The following is a 13220-nucleotide window of genomic DNA, read 5'->3' on the forward strand; positions in this document are numbered from 1 at the left end:
GAGGTTGGCTGGGGAAAGAATAAATGCACTCCTATGAGAAATTCATCACCTATGATCTGTGAGAATGCTCAGTAAAACTCATTGTGACAAATCAAGCCCTGGGTTTGTCCTTGGGACATTAAAAGATGAGATAGAAATTGCTTATGTTGGCTTCTGAGAAGGAATTTTAGCAACAAATGAGAGATGAGACTCTTTACTATTTGTTACCAATTAAGAAATACTGGGAAAGGATCTTCTCCAACCCTATATCTGACAGAGTGCTGATATCCAGAATATATAAAGAACTAAAGAAGTTAAAAAGCAACAAATCAAGCAATCCAATTAAAAAATGGGGTACAGAGCTAAATAGAGAATTCTCTGTAGAGGAATATAGAATGGCAGAGAAAAACATTTTAAGAAATGAGCAACGTCCTTAGCCATCAGGGAAATGCAAATCAAAATGATCCTGAGATTTCACCTGACACCCATCAGAATGGCTAAGATCAAAAATTCAACTGACAACACATGCTGGAGAGGATGTGGAGAAAGAGAAACCCTACTCTATTGCTGGTGGGAATGTAAACTTGTACAACCACTTTGGAAATCAATCTGACACTTCCTCAGACAATTAGGAATAGTGCTACCTCAAGATCCAGCTATACCTCTCCTAGACATATATCCAAAATATGCTCAACTACACAACAAGGACATTTGTTCAACCATGTTCATAGCAGCTTTATTCACAACATCCAGAACCTGGAAACAACCCAGATGTCCCTCATCGGAGGAATGGATATAGAAATTGTGGTACATTTACACAATGGAATACTACTCAGCAATTAAAAATGAGGAAATCATAAAATTTGCAGAGAAATGGTGGGATCTAGAAAGGATCATCCTGAGTGAGGTATCCCAGGAGCAGAAAGACACACACCGTATATACTCACTTATAAGTGGATGCTAGCCTTATAAGTGGATTAACATACTAAAATATGTACACGTAAAGAAGCTAAACAAGGAGGACCTGGGGTAAGATGATCAATCCTCACTTAGAAAGACAAATGGGATGGACATTGGAAGAAGGAGAAAACAAGAAACAGGACAGAAGCCTACCATAGAGGGCCTCTGAAAGACTCTACCTAGCAGTGTATCAAAGCAGATGCTGAGACTCATAACCAAACCTTGGGCAGAGTGCAGGGAATCATATGAAAGAAGGGGGAGTTAGTAAGACCTGGAGAGGACAGGAGCTCCACAAGGACCAAATATATCTGGGCACAGGAGTCTTTTCTGAGACTGTTTCTCCAACCAAGGATATAACCTAGAACCCCTGCTTGGACGTAGCCCATGGCAGCTCAGTATCTAAGTGGGTGTCTTAGTAAAGGGAACAAGGACTGTCTCTGACATGAACTGGGTGGTGGCTCTTTGACCTCCCCTTCCCGAGGGAGGAGCAGCCTTGCCAGGCCACAGAGGAGGACATTGTTACCAGTCCTGATGATACCTGATAAGCTAGGGTCTGATGGAAGGGGAGGAGGACTTCCCCAATCAGTGGACTTAAAGAGGGGCAGGGAGGAGATGAGGGAGGGAGGGTGATATTGAGAGAAAATGAGGGAGGGAGCTATAGCTGGGATACAAAGGAAATAAACTGTAAATAATATAAAAAATAAAAGTTTAATTTAAAAAACAAGAAATATTGTATCCAAACACAAAAGTTTATACCTTCTTCCCAGCACCTCATGGAAGCTTCTCCAAAACTGACCATATAGTCAGGCACAAAGCAAGCCTCAACAGATACAAGAAGATCGAAATAATCCATTCTATCATATCAGAACACCAAGATCTAAAATTAGACCTCAGGAATAACAGAAATAGCAAAACGCCTACACACACATGGAAACTGAACAACTCTCTATTAACAACAACTGGGTCAGGGAGGACATAAAGAAAAAAAAATAAAGAATTCCTAGAATTCAGTGAAAATGAAGGTATAGCATTGAAAGCAGTGCTAAGAGGAAAGTTCACAGCACTAAATGCCTTCATAAAGAAAATTGAGACATCTCATACAAGCAACTAAACAGTTCACATGGAAACACTAGAAAAAAAAAAAAAAAGAAGAAGCAGACCTACCCAAGAGGAGTAGATGGCTGAAAATAATCAAATACAGGGCTGAAATCAATAAATTAGAAACAAAGAGAACAATTCAAAGAATCAACAAAACCAAGAGCTGGTTCTTTGTGAAGATTAACAAGATAGGTAAACCCATAGCCAAACTAACTAAAAGGCAGAGGGACACAATTCAAATTAACAAAAACAGAAATTAAAAGAGGGACGTAATGACGGATACTGAGGAAATCCCAAGAATCATTAGGTCCTACTTCAAAAGCCTATATTCAATAAAATTTGAAAATCTAAATGAAATGGACAATTTTCCTGATAGATTCCATTTATCAAAGCTGAATCAAGATCAGGTACATAAATTAAATAGTCCTATATCTCCTAAGGGAATAGAAGCTGTCATCAAAATTCTCCCATCCAGAGAAAGCCCAGGGCCAGACAGTTTCAGTGCAGAATTCTACCAGACCTTCAAAGAAGAGCTAATTTCAGTCCTCTTTAAAATATTCCACAAAATAGAAACAGAAGGAACATTACTGGCCTCATACTATGAGGCCACAGTTGTCTTGATAGCTAAATCTCATAAAGACCCAACAACAAAGAAAGAAAGCTTCAGATCAATGTCATTTATGCACATTGATGCAAAATAATAAATACTCACAAACTGAATCCAAGAAAACATTAAAGATATGTTCTACCACAATCAAGTAGGCTTCACCCCAGGCGTGCAGGGGTGGTTCAATATATGGAAATTCATCAATGTAATCCACCATACAAACAAACTGAAACAAAACAAAACAAAACAAAACACATGATCATCTCTTTAGATGCTGAAAAACCATTTGACAAAATCCAACACCCGTTCATGTTTAAAGTTTTGGAGAGATCAAGGAGACAATGCACATACCAAAACATAGTAAAAGCAATATACAACAAGACTACAGCCAACATCAAACTAAATTGAGAGAAACTTAAGTCAATTCCACCAAAATCAGGGACAAGGCAAGGCTGTCCACTCTCTCCATACCTCTTCAACATGGTACTTAAAGTCCTTGCTAGAGCAATAAGACAACTAAAGGAGATCAAGGGGATACAAATAAAAAAGAAAGAGGTCAAAGTATCACTGTTTGCAGATGATATTACACTATACATAAGTGACCCCAAAAATTCAACCAAAAAACTCCTTCAGCTAATAAAGCTGTTCAGCAAAGTGGCTGGATAAAAAATTAACTGAAAAAAAAAATCAGTAGCCCTCCAGTGTACAAAAGACAAAAGGTCTGAAAAAATTAGGGAAACAACACCCTTAGCAATAGCCACGAATAACATAAAGTACCTTGGTGTGACTCTAACCAAGCAAGTGAAAGACTTGTAGGAAAAACAGCAACCAACCAACCAACCAACCAACAAACAAACAAACAAAAACATATCCACTCTCATTAGAAAGAAATTGAAGAAGAATTCAGAAGATGGAAAGATCTCCCATGCTCATGGGTTGGTAGGATTACCAAAGAGAAAATGGCCATCCTACCAAAAGCAATCTATAAATTCAATACAATTCCCATCAAAATACCAACACAATTCTTTACAGACCTTGAAAGAAAAATTCTCAACTTCATAAGGAAAAACAAACAAACAAACAAACAAACAAACAAAATCCCAGAATAGCTAAAACAATTCTGTACAATATAAGATCTTCTGGAGGTATCTCTATCCCTGATCCCAAGCTTACTGTAGAGCAACAGTAATAAAAACAGCATGGTACTGGCATAGAAACAGAATGGTGGATCAATAGAATCAAATCGAGGATCCAGAAATAAACCCCCACACTTAATTTTTGACAAAGCTGCCAAAACCATACACTGGAAAAAAGATAGCATCTTCAACAAATGGTGCTGGTCTAATTCTATGTCCACATGTAGAAAAATGCAAGTAGATCCATATTTATCACCCTACACAAAAGCAAAGTCCAAGTGGATCAAAGACCTCAACATAAAAGCAGAGACACTCAATCTGTTAGAAGAAAAAGTGGGGAAGAGCCTTGAGCTCATTGGTATAGGAGATAGAACAGAACACCAGCAGCACAGGCTCTAGGATCAACAATCAATATATGAGACCCCATGAAACTGAAAAGCTTCTGTAAAGCGAAGGACACTGTCAACAGAATAAAATCACAGCCTATAGACTGGGAAAAGTTCTTCACCAACCCTATATCTGATAGAGGCCTAATATCCAGTATATGTAAAGAAGTCAAGAAGTTAAACAGCAACAAACTGAGTAATCCAATTTAAAAATGGGGTACAGAGCTAAGCAGAGAATTCTTAACAGAGGAATATCAAATGGTGGAAAAACACTTAAAGAAATGTTCAGCTTCTGGCTATTACAAACAAAGCTGCTACAAACATGGTTGAGCAAATGTCCTTTTTGTGTACTTGAGCCTCTTTTGGATATATGCCCAGGAGTGTTATGGCTGGATCTTGAGGCTTGAGGAAGCGCTATTCCTAGTTGTCTGAGAAAGCGCCAGATTGATTTCCAGAGTGGTTGTACAAGTTTACATTCCCACCAGCAGTGGCGAAGGGTTCCCCTTTCTCCACAACCTCTTCAGCATGTGTTGTCACTTGAGTTTTTGATCTTGGCCATTCTCATGGGTATAAGGTGAAATCTCAGGGTTGTTTTGATTTGCATTTCCCTAATGGCTAGTGAGGTTGAGCATTTCTTTAAGTGCTTCTCTGTCAATCGGTATTCCTCTACAGAGAATTCTCTGTTTAGCTCTGTTCCCCATTTTCTAAGTGGATTACTTGGTTTGCTGCTTTTCAGCTTCTTTAGTTCTTTATATATACTGGATATGAGTCCTCTGTCAGATAAAGGGTTGGTGAAGATTCTTTCCCAATCTGTAGGCAGTCGCTTTGTTTTGATGACGGTGTCCTTTGCTTTATAGAAGCTTTATTTGTAATAGCCAGGAGCTGGAAACAGCCCAGATGCCCCTCAACTGAAGAATGGATGCAGAAATTGTGGTACATCTACACAATGGAATATTACTCAGCAATGAAAAATAAGGAAATCATGAAATTTGCAGGTAAATGGTGGGATCTGGAAAAGATCATCCTGAGTGAGTTGTCCCAGAAGCAAAAAGACACACACGGTATATACTCACTCATATAGACATACAACATAGGACAAACCCACTAAATCCTGTGCATCTAAAGAAACTAAGCAAGAGAGAGGACCCTAACTAAAATGTCCAATCCCCATCCGGAAATTCAAAGAGGATGGACATCAGAAGAAGAAAACAGGAAACAACCTAGGAACCTACCACAGAGGGCCTCTGAAAGCCTCTGCCCTACAGACTACTACTCAGCATCAAAGCAGATGCTGAGCCTGATGGGTAACTGTTGGGCAATGTGAATGGAATTTTATGTAAGAACTGGGAAATAGTAAGAGCTGGAGAGGACAGGGTCTCCATAAGGAGAGCAACAGAACAAGAAAATTTGAACACAGGGAACTTCCCAGAGACTCATACTCCAACCAAGGACTATTCATGGAGATAACCCAGAACCCCTGCACAGATGTAGCCCAGGGCAGTTCAGAGTCCAATTGGGTTACAAAGTAATGTGAAGAGGGACTGCCTCTGACATAATCTGATTGGCCTGCTCTTTGATCACCTCCCCCTGGGGGGGGGGGGAGCAGCCTTACCAGGCCATAGTAGAGGACAATGCAGCCACTTTTGATGTGAACTGATAGACTAAGATCAGAAAGGAGAGGAGAACCTCCCCTATCAGTGGACTTGGGGAGTGGCATGCAAGCAGAGGGAGGAGGGAGGGTGGGGTTGGGAGGGGAGGAGGGAGGGGCTTATGGGGGGGATGCAGAATGAATAAAGTGTAATTGATGAAAAATTTTTAAAAAAAGAATGTGTTTATATGTATTATAAATTCTATTACATTTGTGAGAGGAAAGGATGTTTGGGTTCTGTTACACATCTATTTCACAGAAACACTTTTTTAAATATATGTAAGACTATATGAATGTATTCCATTGTATAAAAATAAAAAAAAAAGAAATGTTCAGCATCCTTAGCCATCAGGGAAATGCGAATCAAAATGACTCTGAGATTCCATCTTACACAAATCAGAAGAGCTAATATAAAAAACTTAAGAGACAACACATGCTGGAGAGGTTGTGGATAAAGGGGAACCCTCCTTCATTGCTGGTAAGAATGTAAACTTGTGCAACCACTTTGGAAATCAATCTGGTGCTTCCTCAGAAAATTAGGAATAGTGCTACCTCAACATCCAGCTGTAGCACTCCTAGGGACATATCCAAAAGATGCTCAACCAGACAACAAGGACATTTGCTCAGCTCTGTTCATAACAACTTTATTTATAATAGCCAGAATCTGTAAACAACCTAGATGTCCCTCAACTGAAGAATGGATACAGAAATTGTGGTACAAAATGAAATTCTATTCAGCAATTAAAAACAAGGAAATCATGAAATTTGCAGGCAAATGGTGGGAATTCAAGAAGATCATATTGAGTGAGGTAACCCAGAAGCAGAAACACACACATGGTATATACTCACTTATAAGTGGATATTATCCATAACATATAGGATAAACATATTAAAATCTATAGTCCTAAAGAAGCTAAGCAACAAGGTGGACCCTAGGGAAAAGGCTTAATCTTCACTCAGAAAATCCAACAGGATAGACATCAGAAATAGAAGAAAACAGGGAACAGGACAGAGGCCTTCCACAGGGGGCCTCTGAAAGACTCTACTGAGCAGGGTATCAAAGCAGATGCTGAGACTCCTAGCCAAACTTTGGGCAGAATGCAGGGAATCTTATGGAATAAGAGGAGATAGAAAGACCTGGGGGATAAGAGCTACAGGGAGACCAAAACAACCAAAAAATCTGTGGTCAGAGGGGCCTGCAGAGACTGTTGAATTAACCAAAAACCATGCATGGAGCCAACCTAGACTCCCTGCTCAGATGTAGCCCAGGGGCATCTCAGTCTCGATGTGGGTTCCCCAGTTATGGGAGGGGGGCTGTCTTTGATATGGATTCAGTGGCTGGCTCTTTGATCACCTCCCCCTGGAGAGGTAGCCACAGAGAAAAAGGAAACACACAGTCCTGATGAGACCTTATAGGCTAGGGTCAGATAGTAGGGAAGGAGGACCTCCTCTATCACTGGACTAGGTGAGGGACATGGGGGAAAGAGGGAGGGAGGGTGAGACTGGGAGAAGATAAGGGAGAAGGCTACAGCCAGGATACAAAGTGAATAAATTGTAATAAATATCAATAATAAAGAAAAAATTAAAAAAGAAACACTGTATAAGTTAAGGTAGGAGAACTGCTGTAATAAATAATTTTAAAATCTCAAAAAAATGAGGCTTAAATTGTTTTTCTTTTTCTTTTTTTGATAGTGAAGAAGAGCCAATGAGAAAGAATATAAAATTAAAAATTTTGTTTTAATTATTGTTCATACTTTTTCAGTGATTAAATTCATTGTATAATTTCATTCTCTACCCCTTCTATCTCCCTACATGTCTCCTCCTCACATTTTTTGAGATGATAATATAACTACATCTTGTATTCTTTCTCTTCCTCTTTCCACATTTTTCCATGTACTCATTTTTGCTCTTTTTCAAATACATAGCCTCATTTTTTTATTAATTGTTGTTACATGCATATAGGTTGAGTTCATTTACTTCATTTACTTGCTATTCTGACACATCAGTAATAAGCTGATGAACATGTGTTCATCATGCAATGAGCATGGATGAACAAGTGTTTCTACTAAGGTATGGAGCCCTTTTGGTACCTGATTACTAGTGGAATAGCTTTGTATAAGTGTTTTTAAAAGATAGATCAGTTACACTTGAGTCCCTTTCTTCATCCTATCTGGATTTAGGGTACTTTAATAAAGGGAGACCATTTACATAGAAGCAGAAGTTCTCCAAACTTGATCTAGTAGGAGAAAGACTCAAAGCCACAAAACAAAAACCCTGCAGCATAGGTAGCTTAGGGGTTGCTCAGTTTGTTTCACATGCAGATAATGTCTGCCCCCTTGTGGTTGTCCAGACACAAAGCAAGAAAACAAGTCAGCCTTGCTCCTCAGGTCTGTAACCTCATGAAGACACCTTAGAACTGCATCTTTTTCTGCTGAATTCCTAAGTGAATTTGGACAAGAAACTGTGACTGGTAAAGCCAAGAACCTCATTTTATTTCAAAAATACATTTCAGCTCTGATTGGAGAATCTGGGGATGGCTCCTCATCTCATCCACCCCAAGACTACAATGGTTAAAGAAAGCCTGCCAGGCGATTCAGTGATTCATCATTTTGGCCTGTGGCTGTGCTTCCCTCATACCCCTAGCTCTCCTGTCTCTCTCGAAGCTCTATATTCCATATGAGTGATGGTTTCTCAGAGGCTGATGCACAGCAGATGCTGCAAGGAAAACAGTCACTGGGAGGCCTCTTTCCGTTTTCTTTTCTCTCCTATTTTTTTTTTCAACTGGAGATATCCAAGGTGGCAGCGCTGATAGCCTGCCGTGTCTGATCAACAGGGCAGCAGTGACTACACAGCCACCAACAGACCAAACTGTGGGCCCCAAAATACTAACTATTGTGTTCCCCAGGTGAGAGGAAACCCCATGATGTGTGAAGCAATGAGGTCCGATCTCAGATCACCCAGGTAAGCCCTGGAAGAGTTCCTGGGTTTCCTGTAGGCACTTGGTAGCCAGAGTAGAGCCACATACCTGTGTGCTCTGATCACCTTCCCAGACTGAACTGTGGGCTCCAGGACACCAGAAACTGAGTTTCCAAGTCCAGAGGAAACCTCACTGTGAAGGAAGCAAGCAGGTCTGACCTCAGGTCACCCAGCCAACTCCCCTACTCCAGAAAAGTTCCGGGTTCCTGCAGGTGCTCAGTTGTCAGTATAGAGCCACATGCCTGTATGCTCTATTCATTGTCCCAGATTGAACTGTGGCCCTCAAAACACCACAGACTGGTTCTCCCAGTTGTGAGGAAACCCTATGGTAAGGGAAACATCAAGTCCAACCTCAGGGCACCAGCTAATTCCTGGAAAAGTTCCTGGATTCCGTCAGGCACTGGGGCTCTAGCCTCCAGCCACATGCCTGTGTGCTGTGCTGCTCCAAAGCTCAACCTGTCTCCCTGGTGAAACTGACCAAACCTCAGGCCTCCCTGGTTCTTCAAGAGGGCTGCACCCAGCAAACACAGTGTATGAGCAGTGGCAGCTCACTAGGTTCAGAGCAAGAAAATCAGTAGCAGGGCAACTGTCTCCAGGACTTCCCCTGGTGAGAGAAGAGGCCCTGGGCTCCCAAGGATCCCAATTAGCCCACTGGATCATACACCCGAGGAGACCTGTGGCAATTCACTGAGAAGCACTGGCCACTCGGTGAGCCTACCTAAAAAGCAGAGGAGGGCTTCTTCAGGAACAACCATCTTCCTGCCAAAGGGATTTCCCTCTAAGACTCCAGCAGGCACTAGAAACTAACAGCCAACACCTGAGACAGCCAGATGGGTAAAAACAAGAGTAAAAGCACAATCAACAAAAGCAAAAGCAATATGGCATCTCCAGAACCCAGTTATCCAAGGGCAAGCAGCCCTACATACCCTAACATAAGTGAAATTCAAGAAAATGACTTTAAATCTATGCTTATGAAGATGATAATGGAGAAAATGAATAAAAGCCGTAAAGAAATACAGGAAGATACAGTTTATAACCTTTAGAGAGGAAATAGTTAAATCACTGAAAGAAATAGAGAAAAGTTCAAACAAACAGGCAAAGGAATTGAAGGAAAAGCAGGAAAATACAAACAAACAGGTGAAGGAAATCAACAAAACGGGTCAAGATCTGAAGATGGAAATGGAAACACTAAGGAAAACAAACTGAGGAAATCCTGGAGAGGGAGAACTTAGGGAGGAAAACAGGAAGTACAGTGGTAAGCATATCAAACAGACTACAAAAGATGGAAGAAAGAATGTCTAGTGTTGAAGATACAAAGGAAGAAGTCAATACATCTATCAAAGAAAATGTTAAATCTAAAAATTTCCTGACACAAACCATTCAAGAAATGAAAGACAATACAAAAAGACAAAACCTAAGAATAAAGATTAGAGAAAAAAGAAGATTCCCATCTCCAAAGCCCAGAAAAATATTTTCAACAAAATCAGGGAAGAAAATGTTCCCGTTTTAAAGGAGAGGCCTACAAACATACAATAGGCCCATAGAGCACCTAATAGAATTGAACAGAAAAGAAAATCATCCTGCCACATAATAATCAAAATACTAAGTATACAGAACAAAGAAAAAAAACAACCTAAAAACTGCAAGGGAAAAAGACCAAGTAACATATAATGGGCAAACCAATTAGAATCACACCTCACTTCTCAACAGAGACCATGAAATCCAGAAGGACCTGGACAAATATCATGCAGACCCTAAGAGAACACAGATGTCAGTCTAGACTACTGTACCCAGCAAAAATCTCAATTACAATAGATGAAGAAAACATAATATTCAATGATAAAAACAAATTTAAACACTAACTACTGACAAATCCAGCCTAACAGAAGATAGTAGAAGGAAAACTACAACCAATGAAAGCTAACTACACCCAAGAAAACAAGGAAATAAATAACCTCACTACACCAAAACTAAAAGTAGCCAAGTACATAAACACACCACCACAACCAACATCAAAATAAAAGGATCTAACAGTCACTGGTCATCAATCTATCTCAACATCAATGGATTCAACTCTCCAATAAAAAGACACAGACACTAACAGAATGCTTGTGTAAACAAAACCAAACAATCTGTTGCATACAAGAAACACAGCTAAGTCACAAGACAGACATTACCTGAGAGTAAAGATCTAGAAGAAAGATTTCTAAGCAAACGGACACAAGAAGCAAGCAGGAGTAGCCATTCTGATATCTAATAAAAAGACTTTCAACCATAATTAATAAAAAGAGATGAGAAAAGTCACTTTATACTCATCAAAGGAAAATTCCACCAAGAAGTGATCACAATTCTGAACATATATACCCTAAATACAAGGGCACCTGCATTTGTAAAAGAAACATTAATAGAATTTAAGCCACACATGGATCTCCACACATTATTAGTGGGAGACTACAACATCCCCTACTTACCAAAGGACAGGTAAATAAAACAGAAACTAAACAAAGAAACAATGACACTAACAGATGTCATGAATCAAATGGGCCTAACAGACATCTACAGAACTTTCACCCAAAGACAAACAAATTTACCTTCTCAGCACCTCATGAAACCCTCTCCAAAATAGACCATATAGTTGATCACAAAGAAAGCCTCAAGAGATACAAGAACATAATCCCTTATATCTGATCTGACCACCATGGACTAAAGCTGGACCTGAACAATGACAGAAATGGCAAAAAGCCTACACACACACACGGAAACTGAACAACTCTCTACTTAATGACAGATGGGTCAGGGAAGAAATAAAGAAATTAAAGACTTCCTGGAATTCAATGGAAATGAAGGTACAACATACCCAAACTTATGGGATAAAATGAAAGCAGTGTTAAGAGGAAAGTTCATAGCACTAAGTGCCTTCATAAATTTGAAACATCTCATAACACTTGAATGCCCTGGGGGGTGGGGGTGGGGGAGAAGAAGCAGACACATCAAGAAGAGTAGATGGCTGGAAATAGTCAAACTCCGGGCTGGAATCAATGACTTAGGAACAAAGAGAACAATTCAAAGAGTCAACAAAACAAAGAGCTGATTCTTTGAGAAAATCAACAAGATAGGCAAACCCTTAGCCAAACTAACTAAAAGGCAGAGGGACACCGTCCAAATCAACAAAATAAAAAGGGGACATAAAGATAGACACTGAAGAAATCCAAAGAATCATTTGGTCCTACTTCAAAAGCCTATTTGAAACAAAATTTGAAAATGTAAAGAAAATGGACAACTTTCATGATAGCATCCACTTACCAAATCTGAATCAAGATCAGGCACATAAATTAAAAAGTCCTTTATCCTGAGGAAATAGAAGCTGTTATCAAAAGTCCTCCATTAAAAAAAAAAAAAAAGCCCAGTGCAGAATTCTACCAGACCTTCAAAGAAGAGCTAACTCCAATACTCTTCAAACTGTTCCACAAAATAGAAACAGAAGGAACACTACCAAACTCATTCTGTGAAGCCACAGTCACCTTGATACCTAAACCTCACAAAGAGCCAAGAAAGAAAGAGATTTTCAGTCAGATTTTCCTTAAGAACATTGACACAAAAATACTCAATAAAATACTGTCAAACTTAATCCAAGAACACATCAAATATATTATCCACCATGAGCAAGTAGGCTTCGTCCTAGGCATGCAGGGGTGGTTCAATATATGGAAATCCATCAATGCAATCCATGATATAAACAAACTGAAAGAAAAACAAAACAAAACAAACAAAACACATGATCATCTCCTTAGATGCCAAAAAGCATTCGACAAAATCCAACACCCATTTGTGTTTAAAGTGTTGGAGATCAGGGATACAAGGCACATACCTAAGCATAGTAAAATCAATATACAGCAAACCTATAGCCAACGTCAAACTAAACAGAGAAAAACTTAAATCAGAGATAGGGCAAGGCACTCTGTGCATATCTCTTTAACATAGTACTTGAAGTCCTAGATAGAAAAAAAAAAAGACAATTAAAGGAGATCAAGGGATACAAATCATAAAAGAAGTAAAAGTATCATTATTCACAGATAATGTGATATAAATTATATGTGTATACATAAATGACCCAAAAATTCTACCAGAGAACTCCTTCATCTGATAAACACCTTCAACAAAGTGACTGGATACAAAATTCAGTCAAAAAAAAAAAATCTGAAGCCCTTCTATATACAAAAGACAAAAGGGCTGAAAAAGATATTAGGGAAACAACACCTTTCACAATAACTACCAATAAAATAAAGCCCCTTGGTGTGACTCTAGCCAAGCAAGTGAAAGACCTATATGGAAAAAACTTTAAAAGCTTTTAAAGTCTCTTTAGAAAGAAATTGATGAAGAAATCAGAAGATGGAAAGATTTCCCATGCACATGGATCAGTAGAATTAACA

This window comes from Meriones unguiculatus, chromosome 14 (genome assembly GCF_030254825.1).
Source record: "Meriones unguiculatus strain TT.TT164.6M chromosome 14, Bangor_MerUng_6.1, whole genome shotgun sequence".
NCBI classification, from domain to species: Eukaryota; Metazoa; Chordata; class Mammalia; order Rodentia; family Muridae; genus Meriones; species Meriones unguiculatus.